The sequence below is a fragment of the Nicotiana tomentosiformis genome, chromosome 4 (assembly GCF_000390325.3).
Source record: "Nicotiana tomentosiformis chromosome 4, ASM39032v3, whole genome shotgun sequence".
Lineage (NCBI taxonomy): Eukaryota > Viridiplantae > Streptophyta > Magnoliopsida > Solanales > Solanaceae > Nicotiana > Nicotiana tomentosiformis.
In genome coordinates, this window is record NC_090815.1 from 13,279,072 (window position 1) to 13,300,530 (window position 21,459).

General features: G+C 39.1%; 1 pseudogene; it reads left to right on the forward strand.

Moving 5' to 3' along the window:
- Positions 1–17,156: 17,156 nt before the first annotated feature.
- LOC138909285 (uncharacterized) lies at positions 17,157–18,538 on the forward strand (annotated as a pseudogene).
- Positions 18,539–21,459: the final 2,921 nt, after the last annotated feature.

The following is a 21,459-nucleotide window of genomic DNA, read 5'->3' on the forward strand; positions in this document are numbered from 1 at the left end:
GGAGGCCCGTGTATTTTGAATCAAAAACTACATATTTTGGTCAAATTTTTGAAATTGAAAGACTAGCTAATAAAAGCAGGTTGGTAATTGATAGTTAAGTCTAGGGTGCTCATGGTTCGGTTTGGATCGTTTTTTTCTTAAAAAGAAACCAAACCAAATACGTCGGTTTTTCAAATATTGAAACCAAACTAAACCAATTAAGTCAGTTTTTTATCAATTCGAATTTTGTCGGTTTTTTAATTTTTTCGGTTATTTATCACTTTTTTCTTAAATATGAGACATACACTACCAAACGCATATTCCGGCGACTATATTTTCAACATAACACTATCAAATTAATTGCTCTTTGAGAAATCTATCATTTACGAAGATATATTGATGATAATTGAATCAAATAGTGATAAATAATTTAATTATTCAATTAAAAATTATTTTTAACATGAAATAAATTCTTGTACTTAGCAAAAGAAAACTACCAATCAAACTAGAATGTAAAAGCAAAGAATTAGATTATTAAATAGTAAATAACTAGACTAAAAATATACATGACTAATATGTACCATAAAATTTTAGAAACTTTATATAAAAATATACATATGTATAGGTGTAACAATAAATTTAAATAGCTACTTTTATAGTTGGTTTGGTTCGATTTTTTCTGGTTATTTTTTGATTAAAACCAAAAACAAACCAAATTTGATCGATTTTTAAAATTCAAACCAAACCAAATCAAACCTAAAAAGTATCGATTTTTTTGGTCGGTTTGGTTCGGTTATTCGGGTTTTTATGAACACCGTTAAGTCCATTTGGTCTTTGACGAATTGTCTTTGCCGTATCATGTTTTTTGTTTTGTTTAATAAATTCAAGGCTTCCTAGAAAAACGTGTATTATAAATTCTTTCTAATTGGGAAAGAGTTATAACCCCATCCAAAAATCTCCAGCAAGATTTCAGGAAAAAATAAAACAAGAAAAAAGAGAAGAAGAAACAGCTTCTGAATTAAAGAATTGAAGATGATTAAATATGGAAAAGAGCGTATTCGGCGGTTATTCGTTTTCAAAGTCATGAATAAACTATATATATCATATATGGCGGTATTCCGATGATAATATTAATCTGTTTGCATTTGAATACATATATGCTACTACAATATTATATTTAGATTTGAACATTGAGCAATTAAAAATTGTTTGTTTTCTCATCATCTTAATGTGTATAATTTGTCTCTATCAAAAATTACTATCATAGAATTAAATAAATTAGTAGAAAAAAATATTGTACTCAAAAAATATTCGAATATTTACTGTAATAGTTTACATGGTTGTTGTATAAATTACTTTTCTTATGAACAACATTCTAAAAGCGGACAATAATATTTGTAAGGTGGTAGTTGATGGCGGTGATAGTTGTGGCTGGCGGATGAGGCTGGTGGTGATGGTTGACCTTAAATACAAATGTCCGTTGTTTAAATTTTTTTTTTTAGGAAAAATAACACTGTATAATCGCTTTTAAAATAATAGCCGAAAAATATACTTTTTTTGTATACATATATTTTTGTATGTTATATACAAAAAATATATAAATTTTATACATATTTGTGCCTATCGAATGTAATTCTGCCACGGGCTAAAAGTGATCTTTCCCCTTTCTTTTTTGTATGATCAGAACTAATTTTTTTTTATGTAACTTCAATTCAATAATTAAGAAAAAAGGGAGAGAAAGGACAATAATGGGTTTATATGTCATTAAATTAAGCAATTCTTGCAACAAAAATACAGTTTGGAGTGATATAATTCCATCCCCTGAACCCGAAGTTAGTGCACTTTGTTCTCTAAAAACTACACATAAACAAAAAAATTAAAGAAAAGTACACCTAGATGCTCAATAAAACAATGGGGAAGGAAAGAAAGAAGAAACAATAAGAAGCTTTACTTCATTATATGAAATTAATAGCAATCATCCACTAAATTACACAATATATACCATAGTTGACCAACAAATATATAGGGGAAACTTTGCTGGCATTGGGCTACATGTCGTTAACTACTCACAGAGATCGAATGCTAGCTAAAGCAGCGGCTAATCTAGAAGTTTGACTATGGATTCACCTAAATTCAGTATCTTTTGCTCAAATCTTCTCTATTATAAATATTTGAACGTAAATCCAATCATTATTACAATATTAATTTGAGGTCGCCGTAAAAAACAATAAACTTTAAATTCTGGATCCGCCAAGTACCGAAAACGTATCAATCGTCAATATGGAGATGGTGGGGGTGGGAATACTCCTGGCCTAACTCTGTAGCGATCCTTTGTGGCAGGATCAGGAACTAGTAATAAATGACTAATTATTGTACCGGAGCTCGGCGGTGGAGGAGGCGGCGGAGCAGGTCTCCTCCTGGCAGAAACAGCTAGCAGTGGCCAAATTCCTAAACCTAAAGAGGCTTTGTCTATGCAGCTATTTTGAAATATGGCTACTTCTTGAATTAGTAGTAATGCAATGATATAAGTTATAATCACCCTCATACTTTAATATGGAAGCTGTGAAATTTCTTCTCTTTTTTGGTGATTTCTCTAAAATCTTATTGCTGGAGGTATTGGATTATAACTTTATTTGATTCGTCAGAATTTATAATGCAAGCCTTGCATACTAGGAGGGCTTGAATTTGTCAAAAACTTGAAAGAAGAAACAACATTGAAATTCATGAAATTCCAGGACTAATATCAATTACAACAACCTTGAATCAGTCCGTCAATTTTTTGTTTCACACAAATTCCTCCTTTAATTAATTGGGAGAAAATGACATTTGGGGGGTGGGGGGTTGGGGGGGGGGGGGGTTCTCTAATATGCATGCACTTGTAATTAGCAAGGCAATTTCTTTTAGTCCGGAAATCTTGCATGTTCACATGATCAAAATATGACTTTCTCTAAACTCCCCAAACATGTTAGGGGACTTACAAACATGGACAGATGGAATTTCCATTATTTAAGAGCATATAAACGGAAGAGAGGTTTGGCACAACCGGTAAAGCTGATGCCACGTGATCAGAAGGTCACAGTCGAACTGTGAAAACAACTTTTCCAAAAAATATAGAATAAGACTGCGTACAATAAACTCTTGTGGTCCGGCCCTTCCCTAACCCCGCACATAGCGGTAGCTTAGTGTATTGAGCTGGACTTTCAAGAGCATATAAACTAAATCGGCTCACATTATATATGAACTCCCTTGAACCATCTTAGTGGAAGAGGGTGGCAATGATGACTATGCATTGGTGGTTTGTGATAGTCACGCGGTGGAGGCTGACGATAGAGGTGGTTGGTAGTGATGTTCAGTGGTGGCGTTTTGCAAGGGAGGCAGATAATTGAGATTGTTGTTTTTCAAGGAAAATAATTTTTATTGAATGAAAAAATACAACTTCCCTCACTATTTTGATAAAAGTAATTTTCCTTTACAACTATCTCTTCTTCGAACAAATTCAGTATATTACAAAAAAAAAAAGAAAATCATCCTCCTGTACACCCCAGCAAAGGTTCAGTAGACCAGAGATCGATTATAAGCACGGTGGAGCTACAGTTTTGCTTACGGGTTTTGCAGTCCGAACCCTGTACATGTGTATAAATAAAACCGGGGGAGCATCTCATCCATGATCGAGTACATCTGCCGCGTGCGTTCTCACCATCTGTGAGAGAATAAGAGAATGATACTTAGCACAACATCAACTGCACGATAGGAGATGAAGACAATAGTCGTTTCCTAACACCACATAGCATCTCGAAGTTAAGTACGGATGTCTCCCTACCGATCCGCAAGACTCTACTACGCCTGCTCATAACTTGTGAGACCTACATGAACCTAGTGCTCTGATACCATGTTGTCACGACCTAATTTCCCAATAGGCCGTGATGGTGCCCAGCGTCGCTACTAGGCAAGCCAACAATGAACTAGCCATGTATCTAATTCCTTTGACATTTTAAAAATAGTTGATTCTTAATTATTAAATAAGTAAGAGGTGAGAAATTTAATAAAATAAAGTGTAAAAAATTATAAGAACAAGTGTAGTGAAATAATTACTCAAAAATCATCAAGTGTCTACTAGCAAAATTTTCAAGACGTGGTGTCACAAGTGTATGAGCTACTAGTAGAATATACAAAACACTAAACTACTGTCCGAATGGAATAGACAAAAAATAAAAGCAAAAGAGAAACTCCGGGTGCTACAGGATGGACTCGGAAAGCAGCTCACCACGAAGTCTCGAAGTATCAGGGGTGTGCACTGGGATAACCACCAGATGCACCTGCCTCAAAACTTGCACGATTAGTGCAGAAGTGTAGCGTAATTACATAAATAACATGTAACCAGCAAGTATTCAGTCTAACCTCGAAGAAGCAGTGACGAGAGGTGGACATCGACACCTACTATGGGCCAACGATAAAATACCAAAGTTCTAAATAAGCATGGATCATATAAATAATAAATATAACTCAGTAACAAATAATGAATAATAATTCTTCCACTAATAATAAATTCTAAGTCAATTTCTGTCATTAAGTAATTATAACCGCTCAAGCCATAAAATAATATCAAATATAATTGGGCTCCGAGTATTATCACACACGATTTATGCTGAGGTCGTACATTCCGATTCATAAAATATGCCATGTGCACTGCCGAGGGTCGAACGACACGAACCATAGATGCATCTATTAACCTCCCGAGGTGAACAACTCGCTCCCATGAGAGTAGAGAAAATTTACCTCGCTCGCGGAAATACTTGCGACGCGAGTGAACATGAATTTCTTAGAGTTATTATAAAATTCTTCTATTCTTCCCAAACATAAGAAGTCTATACTAGAGACTTTAAATCTACAATTCCTTAATCTCAACTCTATTTAAGACAATTAATATGCATAATCAACATAACAGTGCAAACAAAGCATGATGTAAATCTAAGACTACCCGAACATCACATGGAATTTAGTTACGTACGGACTTTCGTCACCTAGTGCGTACGTAGCTCCCCACACAAGTAATTCACAACAAATACACCTAAGGGGATGGGTTCCCTCGTACAAGGTTAGGCAAGAGACTTACCTCATTCTCAAGCTCACTTCCGATCTACAAATATGCTTTAAATCCTCAATTCGGTGATAAACGACCCAAAACTAGTCAAATGTTATAATAATTAACCAATATACGCTCAAAAGTTAATAATTTAGCTATTAGAGTAATTACCCAACCCAAATTAGAAGATTCTTAAAATTCACCCCGGGTCTACGTACTATGATTCCAGAAATATTCGAAGAAAGTTGTTACCCATAACCTCAAGAACTCAAATATATAATTTTTACCTAATTCCATAACCATTTTCGTGGTTAAATCCCATTTTTATCAAAACCTAAGTTTTTCATCTAAACCCATAATTTTCATAATTTTATATGTTACAATCTACCCATAATCTATGTATTTAACTTACATTGGATAGAAATTACTTACCTCAAATAGCTAGGTGAAAACCCCTCTCTAAGAAGCTCTAAAAGCGCCCAAGAAGTGAGAAAAATGGGTTAGAAATGGCTTAAGTCCCGTAATAAATGAGCCTTTCTGCCTCCAGGACTTCCGCTTTTGTGGATATATGGTCGCATCTGCGGCTCCACATCTACGGAAAAAGCCTCGCAGATGCGGCTCCCCCTCTGATGAAGTAAATTTGAGAAACGGTAAAGGTTATACTTACCTTGTGTTCATATACTGTATCTCAAGCTCGTGTCGCGTAATTCGATAATTCCTTTCCTTTCTTGTGGAGCGGGCCGAATGTCTCGACATGATTATGTACTACACTCTCATGGGAGCGAGCCATTTACTTCGGCAGTATAATAGATACATCTATGGTTCGTGCCGCTCTACCCTCGGCATCGTACACGTTATGATGGGATCGGGCCGATCACCTCGCCAGTATCACATTCTTTCTTAATCTGGTCGTACGACCTCGACATAATCATGCATTATATCGCTAACAATCTGAATATTCATGAGGTTTATCCTTCCACTGATACCTTGCATATTATATGGTACTTCCTTATCCGTTTGATATTGGTAATTGATATTTATGAGTTGTTGAGATAGAATACGAGATTGAGAAATTGATATCGTTAGAAAGAAATTTTGGAAGATTGTGTTAGTTACAGTTTTACCTCACTACTACTGTTGTGCTTCTTATCTGTTTATGATTTACCATATTGATTTAGTGGACCACTAGTAAGTGTCAATATCGACCCCTCGTCACTACTTCTTCGGGGTTAGGCTAGATACTTACTGGGTACGCGTTGATTTACGTACTCATGCTGCACTTCTGCACTAAATGTGCAGGACATGACAGGTTCATTTGGTGATCATCTTGGCGCATAGGCGCAACTGTTGAGGAGACTTTATGTGAGCTGCATTCCAGGCCATACATCGCAGTCCACAAAGTCTCCATTGTACTACTTATTTTATTCTGTCTTATTTACATTCTGGACAGATGTATTATTATTATGGTACTCCTTAGTAAATGCCCATGTACTTGTGACACCGGATTTTAAGGGTGTTCTAGAACTTGTTATGGATTGTTTTACACTGATTCACTTTCACTTATTATTTTAACGAAACTGCACGTAACTACGATTTATTTTAATGCACTAACCTAGTTATCCAAGAGAGACTTATGTTTTTTAAAAATGGTAAAGGACCTCAGGACCGATTTTGCGGGACCGCTGCTACGACGCGTGTGCCGCACCTACGGCTTTGGCCGCTTCTGCGGTAGCTTCCTTCACACCAGCGCGTTCGCAGGTGCGCACCCTCACCCGCATCTGCGGTTTCTAGACTGCCTACGCTGGGCCACTTCTGCGGCTGCTGGCTCGTTTCTGCGAGCTCGCACCTGCAGCTGGCCCTCCGTAGGAGTGATTGCACCAGAAGTTGGATGCTTCAGCTATTCATCCAAGGCCAAACGACTTCCGCGCATCGTCCGAATGGCATCCGGGGCCCCCGATGCCCCGCCCAAACATACCAACAAGTTTGTAAACATAAAACGAAATCGCTCGCACCCTCGGAATGCGGAAAACAACATTAAAACTAAGAATCACAACCCAAAACCAATGGGATCAACTTATGAACTTCAAATTCTTCCAACTTACTCTGAACGCGCCGATTCATACTTAAACTACTCGGAATGACACCAAACTTTGCGTGCAGGTCTTAAATCACCATACGGAACTATTACCATGCTCAGAATCACAAACGGACCTCGATAACACCAAAACCTACTCCAAACCAAATTTAACGAACCTTTAAACTTTCAATTTTATGCGCCGAAATGATACCGGGTCATCCAAAAGCCGATCCAAACATATGCCCAAGTCCAAAATGATCATACGAACCTATTGGAACCGTCAAATCCCGGTTCCGAGATCATTTACTCAAAATGTTGACCAAAGTCAAAATTAGGTATTTAAAGACAAACTAAGAAACCGAGTGTTCCGATTTTAACCCGAACCCTTCCAAAATAGTAAAGGTACATACGTGGAGTCTTATCTATGGGAATATGGATCTAGAAAGTAAAACGACCGGTTGGATCGTTACAGTAAGATTAAAGAATATTTATGTAACAAAAAAATTCGAAAAGCCCGAAAATCCGACAAAATCGAACAAATCCAAACCGATATAATTGGTTGGTTTGGTTTTGATAAAAAACGAACCAACCCGGTCCATGTATACCCCTACTTGCATTTTTGCTCAATTGAAGCAATGTTTGAAGGGGAGTCTTGGTTTAATTGGTAAAGTTGTAGTCATGTGATGAGGAAGTCACAACCTCACAGGTTCAAGCTGTGGAATCTCTTGCAGAAATGCAGGGTAAGACTGCATACAGTAGACCCTTGTGATCCGGCCTCTTCTCGGATTCAGCACATAACGGGAGTTTAGTACACTAGGTCGCCCTTATATCTTGGTAGGAAACTTTTGATTAGTCAAAAATGTGGAAAAAGAAGAAATATACTCCTCCCGTTCCCATTTAGTTATAGGATAAGGTTCAACGTGTTCATACAAAAAAAAATATACTGTATTAAAGAGTAATTTGACTAATCTATCCCTTATTAATTTTATAACAAAAGATATAAATTTTCATCACTGTAGTATTGTGCAACATATAAAAACCATCCTCTTATGGCCTTTCATCTGACATAATTTGATATGAATTATGCAATTTCGATAAATAAGAAGTTTATTTATGTTCTTCTAAGTCAAAGTAGTCGTCGAATTATTTGAAAACGAGACATTATCTTAAATTGTATATTCAACGTTCAGAGTCCATTTTTGCCCCAGAAATGTTTTCAATTAAAAATTTATTTACTTTACTCTTGAAAATATATAGTACTGTACTCCCAGCTTTATAGAAAAAGTTGACTTTATCTCCACTGTTAAGTCAATTCATTTCAAGTTATGACGTTTAATAATTTGATTCTTAGAGTGGTATATATGATCATTTTAAAAAAAGTGGTATATACAATCATCTCATCTAAAAATTTAAGCTTTTAAAAATTAAAGAATGCACTTTTATTACTAGTTAATTATATTTTCACATGCTCCCTCAATCATGATTCTTTTTCATGAGTCAATCACGTAAAAAATCATTTTTATAATATGTTACAATGAGACTCTAAAGTTGAATCTATGAACTCTTCCTTATCTTTTTAAATGAGATGGTCACACGCTTCAACAATAACGTCTCTAAATTAATATAAAACCTAAACTAGCTTGAACACGAAAAAAGAAAAAAAATCTTAAAATAGGTGCCAATCTATCACGAAAATGGAGTGACTATGTAAATCATGAGAAGTCAATGCAAATAAATTTGTTGGACTAATTCCTTTGAACAAGAAAGAATAACGCGTTATATATTTTGACTATGTCGTCAAGAAAACAAACTAAAATATTCACAAGTTGTACCTAATACCTAAAATTGCTAAAAGTGAAAAAGAAAATTCTATAAGCGAGCTAAGGCCCCTTAAATAGCACCATTATATATATTCATTCATAATTCTCACTTAATTCCATACATCACAATTTGATTCAATTATGAAGTCAAATATAATTTCATTTCTACTGATATGTTTGTTCATCTCCAGCCATTGTGTGGAAGCTGCAATATTATTCGCACAAGGAATTGCCAGAGAATTAAGAGACAAAGTAACACCGCCATCACCAGAAAAAAATAAGAATCTTTTTATGTTTGCCCCTCCTAATCCTAGGGCACAACAACTTCCGTAGCCGCCGCGGCCACCACCACCATCTCTACCACCACCACCACCTCCACCAGAACCAGCAAGTCCATGAGCACCATGTTCACCACCACTAAGTTAAATATGTTGCCGGAAGCGGAGCTAGCCTATTAGGTAGGGTTGAGCTGACCCCAATTATTTTTGTTTAAATATAATATTTGTATTAGAAAATTTATTAAATATATATAAATATTTAATTATGGATCCAATCACTAAGATAAGTTATGGCTTCCGAGACAAATTCAAAATCCATAAATTTCAAATTCTGATTCCGATTTATTCCAAGAAAAAAGTAATTGTAGATTGAGCTAGCTTGTTTGATTGTTTCTGATCGATTTTGCTAAGTAAAGAGGTTAGACAATAACATGTTTCCCACCCACATGTACTACCCTTTTTTTTTTTTTTTTTTTTTTGTGGGTGCTTAGATTTGGTTTTGGAAGGATAGATTTAGGATTAATATTGTTGTGATATATTTTCTTATTATAATGTATTATTTTCATTGTTTTGCTTTGGTTAAAAATAAAACGTGTTTGAACAATCTGGCTGAGAATTATGATTCATTTAACATCAGAAGCGATAGAGAATACTATAGAAACTTGTACAACGTAACGACTATCGAGGGTTTCATTATACAAGCTCAAGAATCTTATGAAATTATGATGTTTACCGGAAAAATCGGATAACGTTAGATTTGTGGATGGTTCTAAGGATATGCGATACAATTTGATATAAATCGCGTAGAGAAATGAAAATATGTGTATTGTTGACTGTAAGAACAAAAATAATAAGCAAAAAGAATGAATAAGTGAAACAAGCACAAAGGGATAACTATCAATATAAGAAGTGATCTTTTTTTCTTCCCCCTTTCTAGCTTACAAGGATTCCCCTTTTATAGAAGAGGGTCATTACCAAAATACAATAAAGTAAAACATGTAGTGGAAGACCCATGATGACTTGTCTCTTCCTTGATTCCCGCCAAGATTCTCTCTCTTGGTGTGGTTGCAACGGCTCTTGTCTGTGAGCTCGATACTAGCTCGAACTCGTTACCGGGTCGGGTCCTTCGGTCTTGGATCGAGTTCGACCTTCGAGATGGGCGTCGCGCATTTCCGACCTCGAAGCAGTGCCTAGCGGATCGATTCGGTCACGAGCTCGATAGGATTATCGAGCCGCCTCCTCGAGCGACCTTCGGGCTCGAGGTTCGTTAGTACCGACCTCAAAGCTCACTCCCAAAATCTCATTCCGACTTCTTAACACTCGAACTCGATCGAACTTAGGAAGGCCGAAATCTATTTCGACCGTATACAAATAGTTCCCTCGTTTCTCGAAAAAGAATGTGGCGAGAAACGATATGATTTTCCAGCAGCTCGATCAGATATACACTGATGTTTTTATCGATCCCGACCATGACGTATGTAATGCTCGATCATCTTATGCGTCTTTATAGTCCCCGACTTCATTGAGGATACCCGAATTTTCTCTTCCCCGATGGGAATTGCTAGTTACCTTCGGTCCTTGGTGACCGGAGAAGATCAATTAGTGATGAATGCAGAGCGGCTTCCTGTCTTTTCAACGAGGCCCAACGTGCTTTGAATCGGATAACTTCTGATGGCGTTTTCGCCGCTTCTGTACAAAAATTTTGTAAATACAAATCTTTCTTCTTTTTTTTTTGAAGAGAAATGGCGCTTCAAACTAAATAAACAGTTTGAATTTAAATCTCTGTTGCCTTCGGGCCTCGTGGGTAGTCCCCTTTGTTTTATCGGGTTCGAGCGTCCTTCAGCTTAAATAGTCAAGTGTTTGTTTTAATTCGAAGAAATGAGTAGTTTTGCTTGAACTAATGCAGCCCGTAGGCGTAATAGTCGAGCGAGTGATGGCTCGAACTCGAAATAAAGGTAGCCCGTAGGCTTAGCAGTCGAGTGAATGATTCGAACTTGATGCAATGTAGCCCGCAGGCGTAATAGTCAAAGTAGCCCGTAGGCTTAATGGTCGAGCGAGTGATTGCTCGAACTCGAAATAAAGGTAGCCCGTAGGCTTGGCAGTCGAGCGAATGATTCGAACTCGATACAATGTATCCATAGGCGTAATAGTCAAAGTAGCCCGTAGGCGTAATAGTTGAGCGAGTGATGGCTCGAACTCGAAATAAAGGTAGCCCGTAGGCTTAGCAGTCGAGTGAATGATTCGAACTTGATGCAATGTAGCCCGCAGGCGTAATAGTCAAAGTAGCCCGTAGGCTTAATGGTCGAGCGAGTGATTGCTCGAACTCGAAATAAAGGTAGCCCGTAGGCTTGGCAGTCGAGCGAATGATTCGAACTCGATGCAATGTATCCCGTAGGCGTAATAGTCAAAGTAGCCCGTAGGCGTAATAGTCGAGCGAGTGATGGCTCGAACTCGAAATAAAGGTAGCCCGTAGGCTTAGCAGTCGAGTGAATGATTCGAACTTGATGCAATGTAGCCCGAAGGCGTAATAGTCAAAGTAGCCCGTAGGCTTAATGGTCGAGCGAGTGATTGCTCGAACTCGAAATAAAGGTAGCCCGTAGGCTTGGCAGTCGAGCGAATGATTCGAACTCGATGCAATGTAGCCCGTAGGCGTAATAGTCAAAGTAGCCCATAAGCTTAATGGTCGAGTGAGTGATTGCTCGAACTCGAAATAAAGGTAGCCCGTAGGCTTGGCAATTAATTATTATTGCGCATTAATTAAATTATATTTTAAATTGTGTAGATCATTGTTACGCATTAATTAAATTATTTTATTTTATTATATTCTTCATTATTGATTTTATGTTTATATTTTTAAATTTGCTTGACCTTTTCCTGCTAATTGTTTTATCTGTTTAGTTGGAACTTGGTTTCGTTTATTCTGTGCATTATTTGAAGGTTGATTTTTTTTTTAAATTAAATATTATTAATACGAAGTATTTGACATTTTTAAACTTGATATTGAAGCAACGTATTAAAGATTTTAAAATATTATTTTCCTGAATTATTTACTCCTGATTATTTTTGTAAGCTTTTCATACTTATTGTGATGGAGCCGTGAGCTCTTTATTATGGAAAAATATTATTGTTGAATTATTTTGACATGAGCCGTGAGCTCTTTATTGTGGAAAAATATTATTGTTGAGTTATTTTGACATGAGTCGTGAGCTCTTTATTATGGAATAATATTGTTGATGAATTATTTTGGCAAGTTAAATTATTTGAGCACCTGAGGTGCAAATTATGATATATTGTGATATTGATACGCATGCGGTGGTATAAGGTCTGGGTATTGAAACACATGTGGTGAGATAAGGGTGGCTTGATACGCGTGGCTAGTAGGGGAAACTACTAGAAGTCATGCGGTGTGATAAGGATGGCTAAAACGCGGGATGCTATTTTGGGAAAAATATTTTCTTTAAAATATATTGTGAAGGCTCCCGCGGTGAGATAAGGAAATGAGATATTGTAAAATTATTTATAATTTGGGACTACGAGGCGGTACCTCGGTAGTGCCCTTGTTGATATTGATTTATGGCCATAGTTGCCTTCGATTAATTGTTGTGATTTTCATAAAGTTGAAGGAAATTATGTTTTGATTCCACGAGATGTTATTTGCAATTATTTGGTGTCATTAAATGTGACATACTATTTGATTCATTTCCAATGTCATTTTATTTTACTATATTGTTAAACAATTTACCATGCCATTATTATATTCCAGTAGGGCCTCACCTGACCTCGTTACTACTCTACCGAGGTTAGGCTTGGCACTTACTGGGTACTGTTGTGGTGTACTCATACTACGCTTCTGCACATCTTTTTGTGCAGATCCAGATACATCTTACCAGCCTAGACGTCAGTGAGTTACCTGCGCACGGAGACTTCGACGTATATCTGCCAGCGTCCGTAGACTCCGGAGTCCCCTTCTATCATTTATGTTGCTTCCTTATATTTTATTTAGACCTTGATATATATAGAGACATTGAGAATAAATTCTTAGAAGCTTGTGATTTATTTCTACCGGGTTTTGGGAGTTGAAATTGTTTGAATTGTAATTTATTTATTTCAGATATTTATTATTATTCCGCATTGATAGGCTTACCTAGTCTTAGAGACTAGGTGCCATCATGACATCCTACGGAGAGAATTTGGGGTCGTGACAAGTTGGTATCAGAGCACTAGGTTCATAGGCGTTATGAGTCACAAGCAGGTTTAGTCGAGTCTTGCGGATCGGTACGGAGACGTCTGTACTTATCTTCGAGAGGCTATGGAACTATTAGGAAATATTCACTTCTTTGATTCCTTATCGTGCGCCATTGTTGATTTCAAAGTTCTAAACAATTGTCTTTTTATTCTCTCACAGATGGTGAGGACACACACAACTGGATCTGATGATCAGACACCCGCGCCCCCTGTTGGAGCCGAAAGAGGCCGGGGTCGGGGCAGAGGTCAAAGAGGCCGAGGAAGACCACGTGGTTTTGCCAGAGCACATGCATGAACTGCTGCACAAGAGCCACCAGTAGCTCCAGTTGGAGAGCAGGTCACCTGAGACGCCTGTTACTACTCCTGCACTTCAGGAGACGCTTGCCCAGGTTTTGAGCATGTTTGGCACTTTAGCTCAGGCAGGATTAATTCCACTTGCTCCTGCCACATCTCAGGCTGGGGGAGGAGCGCAGACTCCCGCCGCCCGTACTCCAGACCCACGTGCCCAAGTTGACTATGCCCCAAAGGTTATTCCAGTGCAACCAGTTGTCCCAGTTCTACCTGATATTAGGACAACAGTTTCAGAGGGGGAGCAGCTTAGGCTCGAGAGGTATACAGAGTACCACCCTCCCACTTTCAGCGGTTTAGCTTAAGAGGATGTTCAGGGTTTTCTGGAGGAATGTCACCGTATCCTTTGTACTATGGGTATTGTGGATTCCAGGGGGGTTTCTTTCACGACATTCCAGTTTAGAGGAGCAGCCTACCAGTGGTGGCGGGCATATGAGTTGGAGAGTCTCGCTGAGGCATCTTCACTCACTTGGACTCAATTTTCGTATATGTTCTTAAGGGAGTATGTTCCTCAGAGTCTTAGGGATGCATGGCGCGCAGAGTTTGAGCAGTTGCGCCAGGGTTCTATGACCGTGTCAGAGTATGCGGTCCGATTCAGTGATTTGGCTAGGCATGCACTAGCCTTGGTTGCTAATGTTCGAGAGCGGGTCTGCCAATTTATTGAGGGGCTCCACCCAAGTATCAGATTCAGTATGGCTCGAGAACTATAGATGGACATCACATACCAACTGGTGGTGTCAATTGCTAGAAGATTGGAAGGTATGCGGACTCGGGAGAGGGAAGAGAGGGAAGCTAAGAGAACCCAAGATTCTGGAACATATAATAATTCTCGTGCCCCAGTTGCAGCCCATCATGGTAGAGGTTATGTGAGCCGTCCTATTGATTCAGCACTTCCAGCTTCTAGTGGTATTCCGACTACTCCCAGACCTCAGGTTCCATATTATGCACCACCAGTGTCTTCTGTACCTCATGTACGGGGTGCTTTCAGCGGACAGTCTATTCGATCAGGCCCGAGCCAGTCCCAACAGCCACGTCCTCCGAGGGCTTGTTTTGAGTGTGGTGACACTTGTCATATCATGAGGGATTTCCCCATACTTAGGAGGGGTGCACCTCCACAGATTTCTCAGGCCCCACCTATTCCACAAGGTCCTCAGGCTTCTTAGGCCATGATTACTGCACCAGTTGCCACTCCACCTGCACAGCCAGCTAGAGGTGGAGGTCAGGCAGGTAGAGGTTGCCCTAGAGGGGGAGGCCAGGCCAGATATTATGCCCTTCCTTTTAGGACAAATGCCATTGCATCCGATTCTGTTATCACAGGTATTATTCCGATTTGTCATAGAGATGCATCAGTTTTATTTGATCCAGGCTCCACTTATTCTTATGTGTCATCTTATTTTGCCCCGTATTTGGGCGTATCACGTGATTACTTGAGTTCTTCTGTTTATGTATCTACACCCGTGGGTGAATCAATTATTGTGGACCGTGTGTATCGGTCGTGTTTAATTGTCATTAGTGGTTTTGAGACCAAAGCTGATTTATTATTACTCAGTATGGTGAATTTTGATATTATTTTGGGCATGGACTGGTTGTCGCCCTATCATGCTATTCTTGATTGTTATGCCAAGACGCTGACATTGGCTCTGCCGGGTCTACCGCAGCTAGAGTGGAGAGGTACCTCGGATCATGTTCCTAGCAGGGTTGTTTCATTTCTTAAAGCTTAACGAATGGTTGAGAAGGGGTGTGATGTGTATCTGGCCTATGTGAGAGATGTTAGTATTGATACTCCTACTGTAGAGTCAGTTCCTGTAGTAAGGGATTTTCCTGATGTATTTTCAGCAGATCTTTCGGGTATGCCACCCGACAGGGATATTGATTTTGGTATTGATTTTTTACCGGGTACTCAGCCCATTTCTATTCCACCATACCGCATGGCCCCAGCAGAGTTGAAAGAATTAAAAGAATAGTTACAGGATTTGCTTGATAAGGGTTTCATTCGGCCTAGTGTATCGCCCGTGGGGTGCTCCTATCTTATTTGTAAAGAAGAAGGATAGTTCTATGCAGATGTGTATTGATTATCGCCAGTTGAAAAAGGTTACAGTGAAGAACATGTATCCATTGCCATGTATTGATGACTTATTTGATCAGCTTCAGGGTGCCAGGGTATTCTCTAAAATTGACTTGCGTTCAAGCTATCATCAGTTGAAGATTCGGGAGCCAGATATTTCGAAGACTACTTTCAGGACTCGGTACGGTCATTACGAGTTCCTTGTGATGTCTTTTATGCTGACCAACGCCCCAACAACATTTATGCACTTAATGAATAGTGTATTTCAACCCTATCTTGATTCCTTCGTCATTGTATTTATTAACGACATTCTGGTGTATTCCCGGAGTCGGGAAGATCATGAACAACACCTGAGGACTGTGCTTTAGATTTTGAGAGAAAGGAAGTTATATGCAAAATTTTCAAAGTGAGAATTCTGGCTTGATTCAGTGGGATTTTTGGGTCATATAGTTTCGTGTGAGGGGATCAAGGTTGATCCAAAGAAGATTGAAGTAGTGCAGAGTTGGTCCAGACCGTCCTCAGTTACGAAAATCTGGAGTTTCCTTGGTTTGGCTGGGTATTATCGCCGATTTGTAAAGGGTTTCTCTTCTATTGCTGCATCTATGACCAAATTGACCCAGAAGGGTGCTCCGTTCAGGTGGACCGAGGAATGTGAGGAGAGCTTCCAAAAGCTCAAGACAGCTTTGACTACAGCCCCAGTATTGGTATTACCTATAGGTATAGGATCTTATACTGTGTATTGTGATGCGTCGCGTATTGGTCTCGACGCAGTGTTGATGTAAGACGGTAGGGTGATTGCCAACGCGTCCAGATAGTTAAAGGTGCATGAGAAAAATTATCCTATACATGACCTGGAGTTAGCAGCTATTGTTCATGCCTAAACATTTGGCGGCATTATTTGTACGGTGTCCATTGTGAGATCTACACCGATCACCAGAGTCTAAAACATCTGTTTAAACAGAAGGATCTTAATTTGCGGCAGCAGAGGTGGTTGGAGTTGCTTAAGGATTATGATATCACCATTCTCTATCATCACGGGAAGGCCAATGTGGTGGCCAATGCCTTGAGTCGTAAGGCGGAGAGTTTGGGCAACTTAGCATATTTACCGGTAGCAGAGAGGCCTTTGGCCTTGGATGTTCAGGCCTTGGCCAACCAGTTTGTTAGATTGGATATTTCCGAGCCGAGTCGAGTTTTGGCTTGCGTGGTTTCTCAGTCTTCTCTTTATGATTGTATCAGGGAATGCCAGTATGATGACCCCCATATGCTTGTCTTTAAGGATACAGTTCAGTACGGTGATGCCAAGGAAGTCACTATTGGAGATGACAATGTATTACAGATGTGGGGCAGGCTATGTATGCCTAATATGGATGGCTTGCATGAGTTGATTCTCCAGGAGGCTCACAGTTCGCGGTACTCCATTCATCCAGGTGCTGCAAAGATGTATCAGGACTTGAGACAACACTATTGGTGGAGGCAGATGAAGAAAGATATAGTGGGGTATGTATCTCGGTGTCTAAATTGTCAACAGGTGAAATATGAGCATCAGCGACCGGGTGGATTACTTCAAAAGCTAGAGATTCCAGAATGGAAATGGGAGCGGATCACTATGGATTTTCTTGTTGGGCTCCCACGGACTCAGCGGAAGTTTGATGCAGTTTGGGTGATTGTGGATAGGCTGACCAAATCAGCCCATTTCATTCCTGTGATTACTACTTACTCTTCAGAGCAGCTGGCTCAGGTATATATTCGCGAGATTGTTAGACTTCACGGTGTACCAGTATCTATCATCTCTGACCGGGGTACATAGTTTACCTCACGGTTTTGGAGGGCAGTACAACGTGAGTTAGGTACTCGGGTAGAGTTGAGTACAATATTTCACCCTAAAAAGGACGGGCAGTCCGAACGCACTATTCAGATACTGGAGGATATGCTTCGTGCATGTGTGATAGATTTTGGGGGTGCTTGGGATAAGTTCTTACCACTTGCGGAGTTTGCTTACAACAACAGTTACCGGTCAAGCATTCAGATGGCTCCGTATGAGGCCTTGTATGGTAGGCGGTGCCGGTCTCTAGTGGGTTGGTTCGAACCAGGCGAGGCTAGACTTTTAGGTACAGACTTGGTTCAGGATGCCTTGGAAAAGGTTAAGTTGATTCAGGATCGACTTCGTACATCCCAATCTAGACAGAAGAGTTATGCGGATCAGAAGGTTCGTGATGTTGCATTCATGGTTGATGAGCGGGTATTGCTCCGGGTTTCGCCTATGAAGGGTGTGATGAGGTTCGGGAAGAAGGGCAAGTTGAGCCCTAGGTATATTGGGCCTTTTGAGATTCTTGAGAGAGTTGGAGAGGTGGCTTACAAACTTGCACTACCACCTAGTCTCTCTGCGGTTCATTCGATATTCCATGTTTCTATGCTTCGAAAATATCACGGCGATCTGCTCATGTGTTAGACTTCAGCTCGGTTCAGTTGGACAAGGATCTATCTTATGTTGAGGAACCAGCGGCTATTTTAGATAGGCAGGTTCGAAAGCTGAGGTCAAAGAACATTGCTTCCGTGAAGGTTCAGTGGAGGGGTCATCTGGTCGAGGAGGCGACTTGGGAGGCCGAGCATGATATGCGCAGCTGTTATCCACACTTATTCACCAACTCAGGTACTTTTTCTAACTCCGTTTGAGGACGAACGTTTGTTTTAGAGGTGGAGAATGTGATGACCCAAAATGTCATCTTTAAATTTAATGATTAATTATGTGATCTAAGCACTATTTATCATTACTCGACTTGCGTGTGCAGTCCGTAAAATTTTTCCGAAAAGTTTTTATGTGAAAATGGATTAAAATATGAATTAGAGCTTTAAAATACAACTGAGTTGACTTTGGTCAACATTTTGAGCAAACGGATTCGGATTAGTGTTTTGACAATTCCGGTAGGTCCGTATCGTGAATTGGGACTTGGGCGTATGCCTGGAATCAAATTCTGAGGTCCCTAGCCCGAGATATGGAATTTTGATGAAAAATTTAAAGTTTAAGTTCAAATAGTGACCGGATGTCGAATTATGTGCAAATGACCCCGAAATAGAATTTTGATGATTCCAACAGCTCTGTAGGGTGATTTTGGACTTAGGAGCGTGATCGGAATTTTATTTGGAAGTCCGTAGTAGAATTAGGCTTGAAATGCCGAAAGTTGAATTTTTGGGAAGTTTGACCGAGGGGTTGACTTTTTGATATCGGGGTCAAAATCCGATTCTGAAATTTTTCATAGCTCCGTTATGTCATTTATGACTTGCGTACAAAATTTGAGGTCAATCGGACTTGATTTGATAGGTTCTGGTGTTGTTTGTAGAAGTTGAAAGTTTCAAAGTCCATTAGGCTTGAATCTATGTGTGATTCATGATTTTAGCGTTGTTTGATGTGATTTGAGGTTTCAAATAAGTTCGTATGATGTTTTAGGACTTGTTGGTGTATTGGGTTGAGGTCCCGAGGGCCTCGGGTGAGTTTCGGATGGTTAACAGATCAAAAGTGGGACTTAGCTGCTCCAAAAGCTGCTGCAATTTTTCTGTTGGAAATGCTGTCAAAATCGAACTTCCTGAAAAAAAATCGAGCCGAGGATCGAAGGTAGGCTCGAGATCCATGATCGATGGCAGGCTCGAGAGTCATGATCAATGGCCACTAATCGAAGGCCTAGGATCGAGGGCTATGACCAAGGCCAGTGATCAAAGGCCATAAAGATCGAAGCCATGATCGATAGCCAGGATCGACGGCTGTGATCGAGCCCCAGGGTCGAGGGCCATGATCAGACTCCCCATGATCGGACTCCACGATTGAGGTCAGCCTGGACAGATCCGTAAGTTATAAAAACAGGGGGGCTTCGTCCCATTCGCCATTTTTAACAACTTGGAACTTGAGCAAAGGCGAATTTTTGATATATTTTCAAGGAAAAACATTGGGGTAAGTGTTCTTAACTCAATCTTGGTTAGATTACCCGAATCCATCACTGTGTTTAACATTTAATTGGTGATTTAAGTTGGAAAAATTTGAAATCCCTCTTGGATAGATTTGAGGATTTGAGGGTCAAATCGTTATTGGAATTTAGTTATTTTGGTATGGTTAGACTCGTGGTTGAATGGGCGTTCATATTTCGTAACTTTCGCCGGATTCCGATATGTGGGCCCCACGGACAAATTTTGAGCTAATTTCGGATTTTATTGAAAAATATAATATTTTCTTATAAAAGTAATTACTATAATTTTTGTTGACTGTATCGAATTAATTATGACTAGATACGAGTTGATCAGAGTCGGAAAATCGAGGAAAAAGCATAATACTTGGTTAAATTGGGGCAAATCGAGGTAAGTGACTTGTCTAATTTTGTGTGAGGGAAATTCCCCTAGGATTGATAATTATAATATGTGAAAAGTCGTGTACACGAGGTGACGAGTGTGTACACGGGCTAAATGTGAAAGATTGTGTTTTAAATTGTGTAGATCATTGTTGCGCATTAATAAAATTATTTCATTTTGTTATATTCTTCATTATTGATTTTATGTTTATATTTTTAAATTTGTTTGACCTTTTCCTGCTAATTGTTTTATCTGTTTAGTTGGAACTTGGTTTCTTTTATTCTGTGCATTATTTGAAGGTTGATTTTCTTTAAATTAAATATTATTAATATGAAGTATTTGACATTTTTAAACTTGATATTGAAGCAACGTATTAAAAATTTTAAAATATTATTTTCCTGAATTATTTACTCCTGAATATTTTTGTAAGATTTTCGTACTTATTGTGATGGAGCCGTGAGCTCTTTATTATGGAAAAATATTATTGTTGAGTTATTTTGACATGAGCCGTGAGCTCTTTATTGTGGAATAATATTGTTGATGAATTATTTTGGCAAGTTAAATTATTTGAGCACCTGAGGTGCAAATTATGATATATTGTGATATTGATACGCATGCGGTGGTATAAGGTCTGGGTATTGAAACGCATGCGTTGAGATAAGGGTGGCTTGATACGCGTGGCTAGTAGGGGGAAACTACTAGAAGTCATGCGGTGTGATAAGGATGGCTAAAACGCGAGATGCTATTTCGGAAAAAATATTTTCTTTAAAATATATTGTGAAGGCTCCCGCGGTGAGATAAGGAAATGAGATATTGTGAAATTATTTATAATTTGGGACTACGAGGCAGTACCTCGGTAGTGCCCTTGTTGATATTGATTTATGGCCATAGTTGCCTTTGATTAATTGTCGTGATTTTCATAATGTTAAAGGAAATTCTATTTTGATTCCATGAGATGTTATTTGCAATTATTTAGTGTCATTAAATGTGACATACTATTTGATTCATTTCCAATGTCATTTTATTTTACTATATTGTTAAACATTTTACCATGCCATTATTATATTCCAGTAAGGCCTCACCTGACCTCGTCACTAGTCTACCGAGGTTAAGCTTGGCACTTACTGGGTACTGCTGTGGTGTACTCATACTACGCTTTTGCACATCTTTTTGTGTAGATCCAGATACATCTTACCAGCCTAGACATCAGTGAGTTACCTGCACACGGA